The following is a 14571-nucleotide window of genomic DNA, read 5'->3' on the forward strand; positions in this document are numbered from 1 at the left end:
ATAACGTAGTTTAGTGGATAACTTCTAAGAGATAAGATTACTTGAGCATTCATTAACAAAGAACAATGGATAATAATGAATATCCTTATATGGAAACTTAGGTCACCAATCCCTCATTAATATGCAAGATAACTCATTAATGTGTAAATGTATAAGTGATGTATCAGGTGAATTAGATGAATACAGGGTCAACTGACCAGATGCAATTTACTTACATTAACAAAGAACAATGGATAGTAATGAATATCCTCATATGGAAACTTGACATCCCACGCGAAATGGAATGTTATTGCGACTGAATTTTGCCGCCTTTTTGCACCTTTTCTCCATGCTCATTCAGGGGGGCTGCGTCTGCTGAGATTATCAGCCCAGGAATAAGAGTGTGATCTATGTCAATATGTGTTATAAAACTCAACGGTCGTGTTGAGTGACTGACATTTTCACTCTAACCTTGCTGACAGATAAGACGTCCGTTTTCAAAATGAAGAGAGTTTCAGAGGATATATTTGGACCTACAGTCATTTTCACAAAGCATAGCAAGACCAAGTCGAGAAAAACATGTCGGAGAAAATCAATGGCATCAAAGGGGTCGCCGAAGAGACTGGTTGCATCTAAGAAGAAAAAGATGACAACCAAGAAAGCGAAAATGACTATACTGAAAATGCAACCCCTGTCGAAAGTAAAGGCTGCATAAACACCCTCCTCCTCCTCCTCTTCCTCCTCTAGATAAACACCCTCCTCCTCCTCCTCCTCCTCCTCCTCTGGATAAACACCCTTCTCCTCCTCCTCCTCCTCCTCCTCTGGATAAACACCCTTCTCCTCCTCCTCCTCTGGATAAACACCCTCCTCTTCCTCCTCCTCCTCTGGATAAACACCCTCCTCCTCCTCCTCCTCTGGATAAACACACTCCTCTTCCTCCTCCTCCTCCTCTGGATAAACACCCTCCTCCTCCTCCTCTGGATAAACACCCTCCTCCTCCTCCTCCTCTGGATAAACACCCTCCTCCTCCTCCTCCTCCTCTGGATAAACACCCTCCTCCTCCTCCTCCTCCTCCTCTGGATAAACACCCTCCTCCTCCTCCTCCTCCTCTGGATAAACACCCTTCTCCTCCTCCTCCTCTGGATAAACACCCTCCTCCTCCTCCTCCTTCTCTGGATAAACACCCTCCTCCTCCTCCTCCTCCTCCTATGGATAAACACCCTCCTCCTCCTCCTCCTCCTCCTCTGGATAAACACCCTCCTCCTCCTCCTCCTCCTCTGGATAAACACCCTCCTCCTCCTCCTCCTCCTCTGGATAAACACCCTCCTCCTCCTCCTCCTCCTCCTCTGGATAAACACCCTCCTCCTCCTCCTCCTCCTCTGGATAAACACCCTCCTCCTCCTCCTCCTCCTCCTCTGGATAAACACCCTCCTCCTCCTCTTCCTCCTCTGGATAAACACCAGAGGAGGAGGAGGAGGAGGGGGGTGTTTATCCAGAGGAGGAGGAGGAGGAGGAGGAGGAGGAGGGTGTTTATTCAGAGGAGGAGGAGGAGGAGGAGGAGGGTGTTTATCCATAGGAGGAGGAGGAGGAGGAGGAGGAGGAGGAGGGTGTTTATCCAGAGGAGGAGGAGGAGGAGGAGGGTGTTTATCCAGAGGAGGAGGAGGAGGAGGAGGAGGGTGTTTATCCAGAGGAGGAGGAGGAGGAGGAGGAGGAGGGTGTTTATCCAGAGAAGGAGGAGGAGGAGGAGGGTGTTTATCCAGAGGAGGAGGAGGAGGAGGAGGAGGGTGTTTATCCAGAGGAGGAGGAGGAGGAGGAGTGTGTTTATCCAGAGGAGGAGGAGGAGGAGGAGGGTGTTTATCCAGAGGAGGAGGAGGAGGAGGGTGTTTATCCAGAGGAGGAGGAGGAGGAGGGTGTTTATCCAGAGGAGGAGGAGGAGGAGGGTGTTTATCCAGAGGAGGAGGAGGAGGAAGAGGAGGGTGTTTATCCAGAGGAGGAGGAGGAAGAGGAGGAGGAGGAGGGTGTTTATCCAGAGGAGGAGGAGGAAGAGGAGGGTGTTTATCCAGAGGAGGAGGAGGAGAAGGGTGTTTATCCAGAGGAGGAGGAGGAGGAGGAGAAGGGTGTTTATCCAGAGGAGGAGGAGGAGGAGGAGGAGGGTGTTTATCTAGAGGAGGAAGAGGAGGAGGAGGAGGGTGTTTATGCAGCCTTTACTTTCGACACGGGTTGCATTTTCAGTATAGTCATTTTCGCTTTCTTGGTTGTCATCTTTTTCTTCTTAGATGCAACCAGTCTCTTCGGCGACCCCTTTGATGCCATTGATTTTCTCCGACATGTTTTTCTCGACTTGGTCTTGCTATGCTTTGTGAAAATGACTGTAGGTCCAAATATATCCTCTGAAACTCTCTTCATTTTGAAAACGGACGTCTTATCTGTCAGCAAGGTTAGAGTGAAAATGTCAGTCACTCAACACGACCGTTGAGTTTTATAACACATATTGACATAGATCACACTCTTATTCCTGGGCTGATAATCTCAGCAGACGCAGCCCCCCTGAATGAGCATGGAGAAAAGGTGCAAAAAGGCGGCAAAATTCAGTCGCAATAACATTCCATTTCGCGTGGGATGTCAAGTTTCCATATGAGGATATTCATTACTATCCATTGTTCTTTGTTAATGTAAGTAAATTGCATCTGGTCAGTTGACCCTGTATTCATCTAATTCACCTGATACATCACTTATACATTTACACATTAATGAGTTATCTTGCATATTAATGAGGGATTGGTGACCTAAGTTTCCATATAAGGATATTCATTACTATCCATTGTTCTTTGTTAATGAATGCTCAAGTAATCTTATCTCTTAGAAGTTATCCACTAAACTACGTTATTTCACTCTATTTTTTCTCATAAAAATGATTCTGGGTATGGGTTAAACGAGTATTTTTCCATTGAAAAAAGGAAACTGAGTCGACATTTTGAACTCCAAACATCTTTTAGAAAAAGAATGTAATTTTACAGTATTAAAACGTCTCAGACCAGACTGGCATACTTTGCAGTCTTCAACACACGGGTTTCGCGATACCGACTCTATATTTCTCAGAGCTGACCTCTTAGAGTCAAGACTGTTAACCCTTATTTTTTTATTTAGTTGTCATGACAACTGAATGTTAAAAGGAACTTATAAGAGGTAACACTAGAAGAGTTAAGAACTGGACATTTGGTTTCTATGGAAATTCAACTCACACCCCTCTTTGCCACATGTGACAGTCATAACTACACGAAATACATGCATCAATGGAATATGTCTAACAATGACATTCCTTTCCCCGTGAATCACATTTGAACCTCGTAGTAGCCACTTCCATATAGGGACACTCATTACTATGCTTTGTTCTCACTTAATGAAGGACTCATTAACACATTTCCTTCTTGCATTGGAACAACAGACCTCTCATTACTCTTTCTGACCTGTGACGTCATGATTATATTTCACAATGAATGAGTTATTGCACTTATGGATCAACGTAGCCTGAGATGTGGAATGGTGCCTCATAGAACACGGACAAAACAAGGTGTTATGTGTATAGCATATACGAACTCATTCGGAGTGTTGTAAAATAAACCTCACTTGTAACAATATAAGCAATGTGATCTACTGTTAGATGCGTCGACAACTGTGTACATAGTACACTAACTAAATATGGAAATATTACTATGCCCATTGAGCGCTGTAAAGAAGGTGATCACGTGACTCCCCAGCGAATATGTACTTGGTGAAGCTTGCGTTGAATTGATCATCGGGTTATCTTCCTGACCACTGACAGAGGACACAATACACCAAACGATTAATCTTAAGGTTTTAAAAAACTAATCATGCTAAATTCAGAATATTCTAACTTTATCTCGAGTCATAGAAATGTATCATGACAATGGTTAACTAACACTATGCTAAGATCACCTTTTTAAAACCTTAAGATTAATCGTAACTGTTTTGTAAAAAGAGATAAAAAAAAGACAATATAAGAATACATTGATCGATCATGTCTGACTATATTAAAGAGCACATAGGTAAAGGTAACTACATCACTATGTCTCTTAATTATGATGGTTCTTCAATGGGACGCCATTTGTGGTGCACACACCCTTGAACAAAGGGAACATTGAATTTGAACATGTACTTTTTTTTTCCTAAATGAGAATTCGTTGGACTCATGATAACATAATAAACTCAATCAAGTTTTTTTTTCATACACATCATACATCATGCAGAAACAGACTATAACATCTACAGCCAGGAATCGCAATGCCATAGCATGTACCCAAAAGTTGTGCGCCGCTCGCACACCAAAGTATAGTCTGTATCAGAAATCACTTTGTTACATTTCATAAAAAGTAAATTTTCATAAAATCACTATGAGTGTTCTATTTCTTGCTTTGTAAAATGTTTAACGAGTGATGTTTTATCAACAACAACAAAAAAAGAAAAGAATTATATCTAATTTCTGTTGGGTATTAAACTCTACAAATGGATTGGTAAAATAAGAATCTGTTTTAAGTTTAACTGTTAAATAATATGAATTATTTTATCAAAAGCATGGTGTACAAATGCATACGTAACATTACAAAAATACTTTACACAAATATGCATTAGAGGTAGACAGATGAGAAAGAAAGAAAAAAGATTTCAATGTAACTAATTACATATCAGTAAATAATTTGTAAAAATATTTAGATTAAAATTATTGCTCACCTAAGACGACTCTGACACAGTAGCACGTGACCTCCATTCTCCTCATTCATTCCGTCTTCAATACTGTCAGCAAGGTTAGAGTGAAAATGTGAGTCACTCAACACTACCGTTGAGTTTTATAACACATATTGACATAAATCACACTCTTATTCCTGGGCTGATAATCTCAGCAGACGCAGCCCCCCGAATGAGCATGTAGAGAGGGGGGCAAAAAGGCGCCAAAATGCAGTCGCGATAACATTCCATTTCGCGTGCGATGTCAAGTTTCCATATGAGGATATTCATTACTATCCATTGTTCTTTGTTAATGTAAGTAAATTGCATCTGGTCAGTTGACCCTGTATTCATCTAATTCACCTGATACATCACTTATACATTTACATATTAATGAGTTATCTTGCATATTAATGAGGGATTGGTGACCTAAGTTTCCATATAAGGATATTCATTATTATCCATTGTTCTTTGTTAATGAATGCTCAAGTAATCTTATTACTTAGAAGTTATCTACTAAACTACGTTATTTCACTCTATTTTTTCTCATGAAAATGATTCTGGGTATGGGTTAAACGAGTATTTTTTCCATTGAAATAGGAAACTGAACCGACATTTTGAACTCAAACATCTTTGAGAAAAAAGAATAGAATTTTACAGTATTAAAACGTCATATACCAGACTGGCATACATTACAGTCTTCAACACACGGGTTTCGCGATACCGACTCTATATTTCTCCGAGCTAACCTCTAGCTAGGAGTCAAGACTGTTAACCCTTATTTTTTTTTATAGTTGTCATGGCAACTGTTTGTTAAAAGGAACTTATAATGGGTAACACGAGAAGAGTTAAGAACTGGACATGTGGTTTCTATGGAAATTCAACTCACACCCCTCTTTGCCATATGTGACAGTCATTACTACCGAAATCCATGCATCAATGGAATATGTCTAACAATGACATTCCTTTCCCCGTGAATCACATTTGAACCTTGTAGTAACCACTTCCATATAGGGACACTCATTACTATGCTTTGTTCTCACTTAATGAAGGACTCATTAACACACTGCATTCGTGCATTGGAACAACAGACCTCTCATTACCCTTTCTGACCTGTGACGTCATGATTATATTTGAGTATAAATGAGTTAATGCACTTGCGGATCAACTTAGTCTCATATCGCTTTGTGGAACGGGGGCCCCATAGAACTAACTTGTAGGTCAGGCGCGAGATTCAAACCGAGGACACGTGACACCCGTGAGCGTTCATGGCAACGTCGGCCATCTTGTTTTTAGACACATGTTGTTCTACATTTAACGAATGGTCAAGTGCATGATTGCATCCAATCAGTTGACCCTTAATTAACGTAATTGAATATCGGGAGATCTTTCTATGTAAACTTGTTCCTGGGCTTTTTAATATTACCACACATAGCCCGCCACCAAATGTGCACAGAGAAATGTCTTCAACGCAAAAGGTTCAAATGTTCACCACATGTTCTCGCGCCAAAATGGTCTCACAATGACATTCCATTCCGCGTGAGTCAAGACCCAACCCAACCCCCAGTCGTAATATCATGTCCATATAGGGACATTCATTACTATCCCGTGTTCTACGGTTAACGAATGGTCAAGTCATTTATTGCATGATTGCATCTGGTCAGTTGACCCTTTATTAACCTAATTGACCTGTGACGTCAGCCATACATTTGCATATTAATGAGTTATTCTGCATATTAATGAGACACTGACAGTCACGTGACCTTGATGACGTCAGAGCACCACCTAGGTGGTGCTCTAGTTATTAATAAATATCTACTAAGGGACTGATAGAAAAGTTCTCTCCTTAAAAGTTGTTCATACATGGCTTCAACCACGAGTTGTTCATGAAGCACGGGGCTGGTGTATCATGTCTACTGTACAGTGTTAGAAGTGTTAATGACACTTCCCGCCGCCATTAGAAACACAGGGCTGGTGTATCATGTCTACTGTACAGTGTTAGAAGTGTTAATGACGCTTCCCGCCGCCATTAGAAACACAGGGCTGGTGTATCATGTCTACTGTACAGTGTTAGAAGTGTTAATGACGCTTTCTGTGTCCACTAGAAACACAGGGCTGGTGTATCATGTCTACTGTACAGTGTTAGAAGTGTTAATGACGCTTTCTGACTACACTAGAAACACGGGGCTGGTGTATCATGTCTACTGTACAGTGTTAGAAGTGTTAATGACGCTTCCTGACTACACTTGAAACACAGGGCTGGTGTATCATGTCTAGTGTACAGTGTTGGAAGTGTTAATGACGATTCCTGTCCCCACTAGAAACACAGGGCTGGTGTATCATGTCTACTGTACAGTGTTAGAAGTGTTAATGACGCTTTCTGATACCACTAGAAACACAGGGCTGGTGTATCATGTCTACTGTACAGTGTTAGAAGTGTTAATGACGCTTTCTGTGTCCACTAGAAACACAGGGCTGGTGTATCATGTCTACTGTACAGTGTTAGAAGTGTTAATGACGCTTTCTGTGTCCACTAGAAACACAGGACTGGTGTATCATGTCTACTGTACAGTTTTAGAAGTGTTAATGACGCTTCCTGATACCACTAGAAACACAGGGCTGGTGTATCATGTCTACTGTACAGTGTTAGAAGTGTTAATGACGCTTTCTGTGTCCACTAGAAACACAGGCCTGGTGTATCATGTCTACTGTACAGTTTTAGAAGTGTTAATGACGCTTCCTGATACCACTAGAAACACAGGGCTGGTGTATCATGTCTACTGTACAGTGTTAGAAGTGTTAATGACGCTTTCTGTGTCCACTAGAAACACAGGCCTGGTGTATCATGTCTACTGTACAGTGTTAGAAGTGTTAATGACGCTTTCTGTGTCCACTAGAAACACAGGGCTGGTGTATCATGTCTACTGTACAGTGTTAGAAGTGTTAATGACGCTTTCTGTGTCCACTAGAAACACAGGGCTGGTGTATCATGTCTATTGTACAGTGTTAGAAGTGTTAATGACGCTTTCTGTGTCCACTAGAAACACAGGGCTGGTGTATCATGTCTACTGTACAGTTTTAGAAGTGTTAATGACGCTTCCTGATACCACTAGAAACACAGGGCTGGTGTATCATGTCTACTGTACAGTGTTGGAAGTGTAAATGACGCTTCCTGATACCACTAGAAACACAGGGCTGGTGTATCATGTCTACTGTACAGTGTTAGAAGTGTTAATGACGCTTTCTGTGTCCACTAGAAACACAGGACTGGTGTATCATGTCTACTGTACAGTGTTAGAAGTGTTAATGACGCTTTCTGTGTCCACTAGAAACACAGGGCTGGTGTATCATGTCTACTGTACAGTTTTAGAAGTGTTAATGACGCTTCCTGATACCACTAGAAACACAGGGCTGGTGTATCATGTCTACTGTACAGTGTTGGAAGTGTAAATGACGCTTCCTGATACCACTAGAAACACAGGGCTGGTGTATCATGTCTACTGTACAGTGTTGGAAGTGTAAATGACGCTTCCTGATACCACTAGAAACACAGGGCTGGTGTATCATGTCTACTGTACAGTGTTAGAAGTGTTAATGGCGCTTTCTGTGTCCACTAGAAACACAATGATGGTGTATCATGTCTACTGTACAATGGTAGAAGTGTTAATGACGCTTTCTGTGTCCACTAGAAACACAGGACTATTGTATCATGCCTACTGTACAGTGTTAGAAGTGTTAATGACGCTTCCTGACTACACTAGAAACACAGGGCTGGTGTATCATGTCTACTGTACAGTGTTAGAAGTGTTAATGACGCTTTCTGACTACACTAGAAACACGGGGCTGGTGTATCATGTCTACTGTACAGTGTTAGAAGTGTTAATGACGCTTCCTGACTACACTTGAAACACAGGGCTGGTGTATCATGTCTAGTGTACAGTGTTGGAAGTGTTAATGACGATTCCTGTCCCCACTAGAAACACAGGGCTGGTGTATCATGTCTACTGTACAGTGTTAGAAGTGTTAATGACGCTTTCTGATACCACTAGAAACACAGGGCTGGTGTATCATGTCTACTGTACAGTGTTAGAAGTGTTAATGACGCTTCCTGACTGCACTAGAAACACAGGGCTGGTGTATCATGTCTACTGTTCAGTGGTGGGAGTGTTAATGACGCTTCCTGATGACGCTCGTCAAAACAATTTAGGGAACACTGATATTTTGTAGCACTGTTCATTCGATTCCTTTTAAATTTGGTAAATGGCCTCCTGATCGGCGGCTTACATACTGATATTAAAGACTACCTTTACTCAAGTGACTTCATGACCAGAACAAAGAATTTGAATCATACTGGACTCGTCAACGTTAATTTTGACCAGCATTCATTTAATGGTAATTTTTGTTGTAATCTCCTCCTCACAGCTGCCGTAAGAATGGAGATCGTGCATTTGCTCACTTATCCTCACGAAGCACGAGCCACACTGTGTTCAACATGCCACAACGTCGACACCTCACGACTGAAGAACGAGCCAGAGCTATTGGGTTGCTAAATGAAAATATTTCACAGCGGGAAGCTGCTCGAAGGTTAAATGTTAGTCCATTCGTCATTTGCAGATTACGTCAGCGATTCCAACAAACACAGACAGTATGTGATCGATCAAGGTCAGGACGCCCTCGTGTGACAACAGGAAGAGAAGACCGGTGCGTCGTTGTTGAAGCATTGAGGAGGAGAACAGTCACAGCAAACCATCTTTGAAGGCAACCGAGGGCTGCTCCAGGAACAAATGTCAGTGACCAAACCACAAGAAACCGTATGAGGGAAAGAAACATCAGGCCCCGACGTCAAGCCGTTAGATCGCTTTTTCTTCCGCGTCACAGAGCAGCCAGAGACGCATGGGCCACCAACACCGACAGTGGACAAGACAACAGTGGTCAGCAGTTCTTTTTTCTTTGAATCTCGGTTCTCACTGCAGCATAATGACGGTCGTGTTCTTGTCTACAGACGGCGTGGGAAACGTTTTGCTGACGTCAACGTCCGTGAGCACAATCGTTTTGATGGTGGTAGTGTCATGGTGTGGGCCGCCTTCTCATTTCATCACAGAACCAATCTGTACGTCATCAACGGGAATCTGAATGCTGTTCGCTACAGGTGTGAAATTCTGAGACCAATGATGATCCCTTGTCTTCATCGAATAGGCCCACAGGCGGTTTTCCAGGATGACAATGCTAGACCTCATCGTGCACGCATAGTCACTGACTTTCTGGGACAAAACAATGTTACTCGCATGGAATGGCCAGCATATTATCCTGATATGGCACCCATTGAGCACGTATTGGATCTGTTAACGAGACGTGTTAGAGAGAGCCACCCTCCACCTCCAGATCTACGCCAGCTTGCTCAATGGCTGAGTGGCCTGCTATCCCACAGAACACACTACAGACATTAGTGACATCCATGAGGCGTCGTTGTGTTGCATGTGTGGCTGCTAGGGGCGGACACACTCGTTACTGACTTTTCTCTCATGGCCTGGATTTCCAATTTTGACCCCAGTGACATTATTGACATCAACGCTTGTTCGCGTTATGAAATGTAGTGGGTTGTTCATGATTCTTTCGGGGGCACGGGTGGCCCAGTCGTCTAAGGCGCCGCGATTCTCTGTGCAGAGTTGCGTCCCTTGGGCACGCCAGAAACCTATGATTGTGGGTTCGAATCCCGGTTCGCCCCGATTATGTTTCTAGGTTTTTCAGCACCATACCCGTGCTCTTGGGTTTCACCGAAGTGGTAAACGTCTGAGACCTGCATCACTTCGAGCTTTCCTCCCACATTAAGCTGACACGCCGTGATGTAACTGGAATACTGTTAAAAGAGGCGTTCAATCCAACTCACTGACACTCACGTTATGAAATGTAATGGATTGTTCATGATTCTTTCTTACTGTATACTCGGTCATAATTGAATTTACTACTCAGTCTTCTGTTCCTTTTTTATTTTAAGTGCAAACATATCAGTGTTCCCTAACTGCTTTTGAGTAGTATAGTTAGCCTAGTAGAACGCTCCTGTATATTTTCACCCCGTGTAAATGTCGTATTACTAAAAACTTATTTAAGAGACGCGCACCTTTTCTAGTTTTTATCTGAGTCATGCGCTCTTTTCTATATTGTATTGAATATTGCTGGGAGTATTCATACCGACGTTGACCTATGTACCTGGGTATTGGGTGTCCCGTCTTTTGATATTATGATCAGAAGGACGATCAGCTTTGAAAACAAGACTGCCAGAGACAGACGCTAAACGGTTTCGGAACCAAACCCTAACGCCTCAACACACACGAAACCTTGCACACAAACATTCCTCCGTGCACGTGAGCTGGTAAACTCTCTACGCTTGCTGCACTGCAATGTTTATGATCAGAGTAGGAATGCGTCGTCTGCAATGTTATGAGGAGGTGAAATTGGGTTTAACGCCGCGTCCAAGATTATTGCACTTACATAGCGACGTGTGTGTGTGTGTGTGTGTGTATGTGTGTGTGTGTGTGTGTGTCTGCTTGTAATAGTCCGGACTGATGCCGATTTATAGTGCTAGCTCACTGAGATACCATGAATACCCCACTCAGACACAGTATACTGACTGTGAGCCGACCAGTCCTTGTTTTAACCCCTTAATGCCGAGCACCAGACAGGGAAACAACAATTACCATCTTTTAACGTCTTTTAGTATGACGCGGCTAGGGATCGAGCCCCGGACCTTCCGCTCTCCGGGCGGACGTTCTACCACTAGACCACGGAGGCGGTCTACAATGTAATGAACGCCTAAGAGTTATTGTCATTCCGGAAACTGGCGGAAGTCTCGGTGGGTAGACAATATGTTCAATATGTTCTGCAGAAAAGTCAAGGATCGACCCCGCACAGGCCGCCCTAGGTCAAGATCAAAAGTTCATCGGGCTGGAAACTAGACTTTAATAAATTGACTTGTGGACGATCATGCCTCGGGAAGATGATGCTATCTGAACGTGCTACATTGACGCGATGACATCTTTCCAACGAATGAATCATGACTTTCTTTCGCATGAAACAGTATGACAACATATATGTGTGTGTGCGCGCGGGCGCGCGTGCGTGCGTGTGTGTGTGTGTGTTAATACGAAGTTATAAACAATATGTAGGATATAATATTTGTTTTAGTACAGCATGTATAGTGTAAGCATTAGTTCAGTGTAGGTTATAATTGTGTGATTTGAGTGTATGAATGTAGTTAAAGTCATTAGTATAAGTACATTAATGATTATACCTCCATGATCATGTGTGTTTGTAATTAAGAGTATATCACAGCACAGGTAATGCTAGTATGGCTCAGATAAGGGCATATTTATGTAGGTTTATCTATGCTATTCAATTTGAGATTATTTTTAGAATAAAATGATATGGCAGTATTACTGTGTATATAATTGTATGATATGTATACTAAACTATGTAAGTGACGTGTATTTGATCACTTACAGCAGGATCTGCAGTGACAAGCAGTTACAGTAGATTATGCCTACTGTCACCTGAGTGCCACACATTCGGTAGGCATCTTAAACATTCTAGTCCTAGTATAAGCTACATGCCTGTATTTGTGAACTGTATTTTTATATGTATACTATACATCGTGTACATATGAGTGCATTGGTGCAGTTTAAGTAATATGTAGCACAGAGATGAGTATAATGAATCATGTGATATCTGTCATAGCTTTATGTGATGGGATGTAAATAACATGTATGCCTATTCATCAAAACTAAGTTCTGAATATTACATAAGGAGGACACCATGATAAATGTGGAGAATGCATTTTGATTATTAGATCAATAACTGTGATACGTGCAGTGTGTAGAACTCCATGTATGTTTTACTTATTTGTTGTTCGTTCTGCTACAGGGTGAATATGAATATTGGACTTTATTCAGACATCTCAATTTTCTGAGACAGTTTTATGTAGGATAACACGGTTATGTGTCAGTGTATTTTATTGTATTACACATTTATAACACAGAATGTTTAGACATAAGTTAAAGGCAGAAGGCATATCCTTTGTATGTATGTATGTATGTATATATATATATATATATATATATATATATATATATATATATATATATATATATATATATATACATACATACATATACATACATACATATATGTATACATACATACATACAAATGATATGCCTTCTTCTGCCTTTAACTTGTATATATACATACATATACATATACATACATATAGATATATATAGATATATTGTTTGAAATTCAAGACATACACTAATGCTTTTTTCAAATTTAATAATATATTTCATGCATCTTTCGCATGGAATGTTTAGAGAGAAATCTCTGCTAAAAGTCTCACCTCCTGCAGCACCCGGAAACGAAGGGGGCGATGCTGTGAATGACACCTGCGACAACGACGATGTAGTCAGCGACCTGTCAGTAACATTGACCTCTTTAATATCTTCTCTCACCACACAGCTTGTGTTCAGTGTCACCATGTCCTCTGTAAGACCAGTGATTACTTGATTTGAATCATGTAGGTCATCAATGGTCTGATTTAGTTGAATGTTTAAACTCTGAATGTCAGTTTTTAACTTTTGCTGCATTTCCTGCACGCCCGCCCTGTATAACTGTTCATCATTGGAGCGCGCTTCTATCTCTTCTCTCTTCACACAGCTTGTATTTAGTGTAACTAAATCTTCCTTAAGAAAAGTGTTCACCATCTTTGCATCGCGAAGACCAGCTTTCGTCTCATTCAGCTGCAGCTGTAAACTGTGGATGTCTGTGTTCACCTCGCTACGATGTTTTTCAATACTTTCTTTGTAACTGTCTCTTTCCCTTTCTACACGTCGGAGCTGTTGTGTTACTGCCCGAAGTTGTGTCTTTGTGTAATGAACGTTGACTTTCAGTCTGTTAACTAAATCATGAACACGTCCACTCATAATATTCCTAATGTTATACTCTTTCAGGATGCCAGTAATCGCTTGCTCCACTAGAGGCTTTATCAGGGCAGGAATGAACGTGTCAGTCAGTTGATTTTTCAGTGATGACTCCCACCTCTTAAAGTGCTGTTTCATATCAGTCTTAATATTAACAACTCTTCCTTTCCATGCTTGGATACTTGCTGTCAGGACTCTCACTTGTCCAGTCAAGTCGGTCAAATTGGTATCAGCATGTGCGTCTCTGACACCACATAAGAACACAAGAATGATGAATACAACGCTTGTTTGTTCCATCATGCAGAGATATGTGCAGCTCGTCGCAGTTACGAGAAGACTGACTTGGTGCTGGATCAAGATGGAGCTTAGTCCGAAGTGTTTGACAAAAAGCCAACTCAGGAATGCTCTGACAGAAAATTCCTGTGCGTACATGTGGCACCACAGACACAAATAAGGCAGGGAACTTCATCAGGGTATTGTGTTACATACCAAGTATGTTGCCACAATAGCCTCGTGTTGAGAGTATTATTATTATTGAAGTAACTTGAAAAATATTAGATTACTTGTTTACTTTAACTAATCTCGATCCAACCCCTTAACATTGATAATGTGCGTAAATTACATCTCTTTGTCTCACGCTGCGGAACTTACTTATTACCCATCCCCGACACCACGGTCTATATGTCCAATGTACAACATATACCTTTGATCACCCGTAGCAGACACCCAGGTCTCTATGCCACATGCAGTCTCACATATACCTTACTCCTCCAATCCCCCACCCCCAAAAATCCCCCTCCCTGTTTCACCATGGCTAACAATCATTCTGTTTCTAAACGAAGACATTTGGATACGAGTTCGTTTGATAAGGCTAATACAC

The 14571-nt window shown here is 41.7% G+C and overlaps 1 pseudogene; it reads right to left on the bottom strand.

Annotated features, from left to right (window-relative positions):
• The window catches only part of LOC139477234 (serine/threonine-protein phosphatase 6 regulatory ankyrin repeat subunit B-like), a 214874-nt pseudogene extending 200751 nt beyond the window's left edge, over positions 1-14123 (bottom strand).
• Between the last annotated feature and the right edge of the window lie 448 nt (positions 14124-14571).

Source organism: Haliotis cracherodii, unplaced genomic scaffold (genome assembly GCF_022045235.1).
Source record: "Haliotis cracherodii isolate W230 unplaced genomic scaffold, xgHalCrac1.p SCAF_32, whole genome shotgun sequence".
NCBI classification, from domain to species: domain Eukaryota; kingdom Metazoa; phylum Mollusca; class Gastropoda; order Lepetellida; family Haliotidae; genus Haliotis; species Haliotis cracherodii.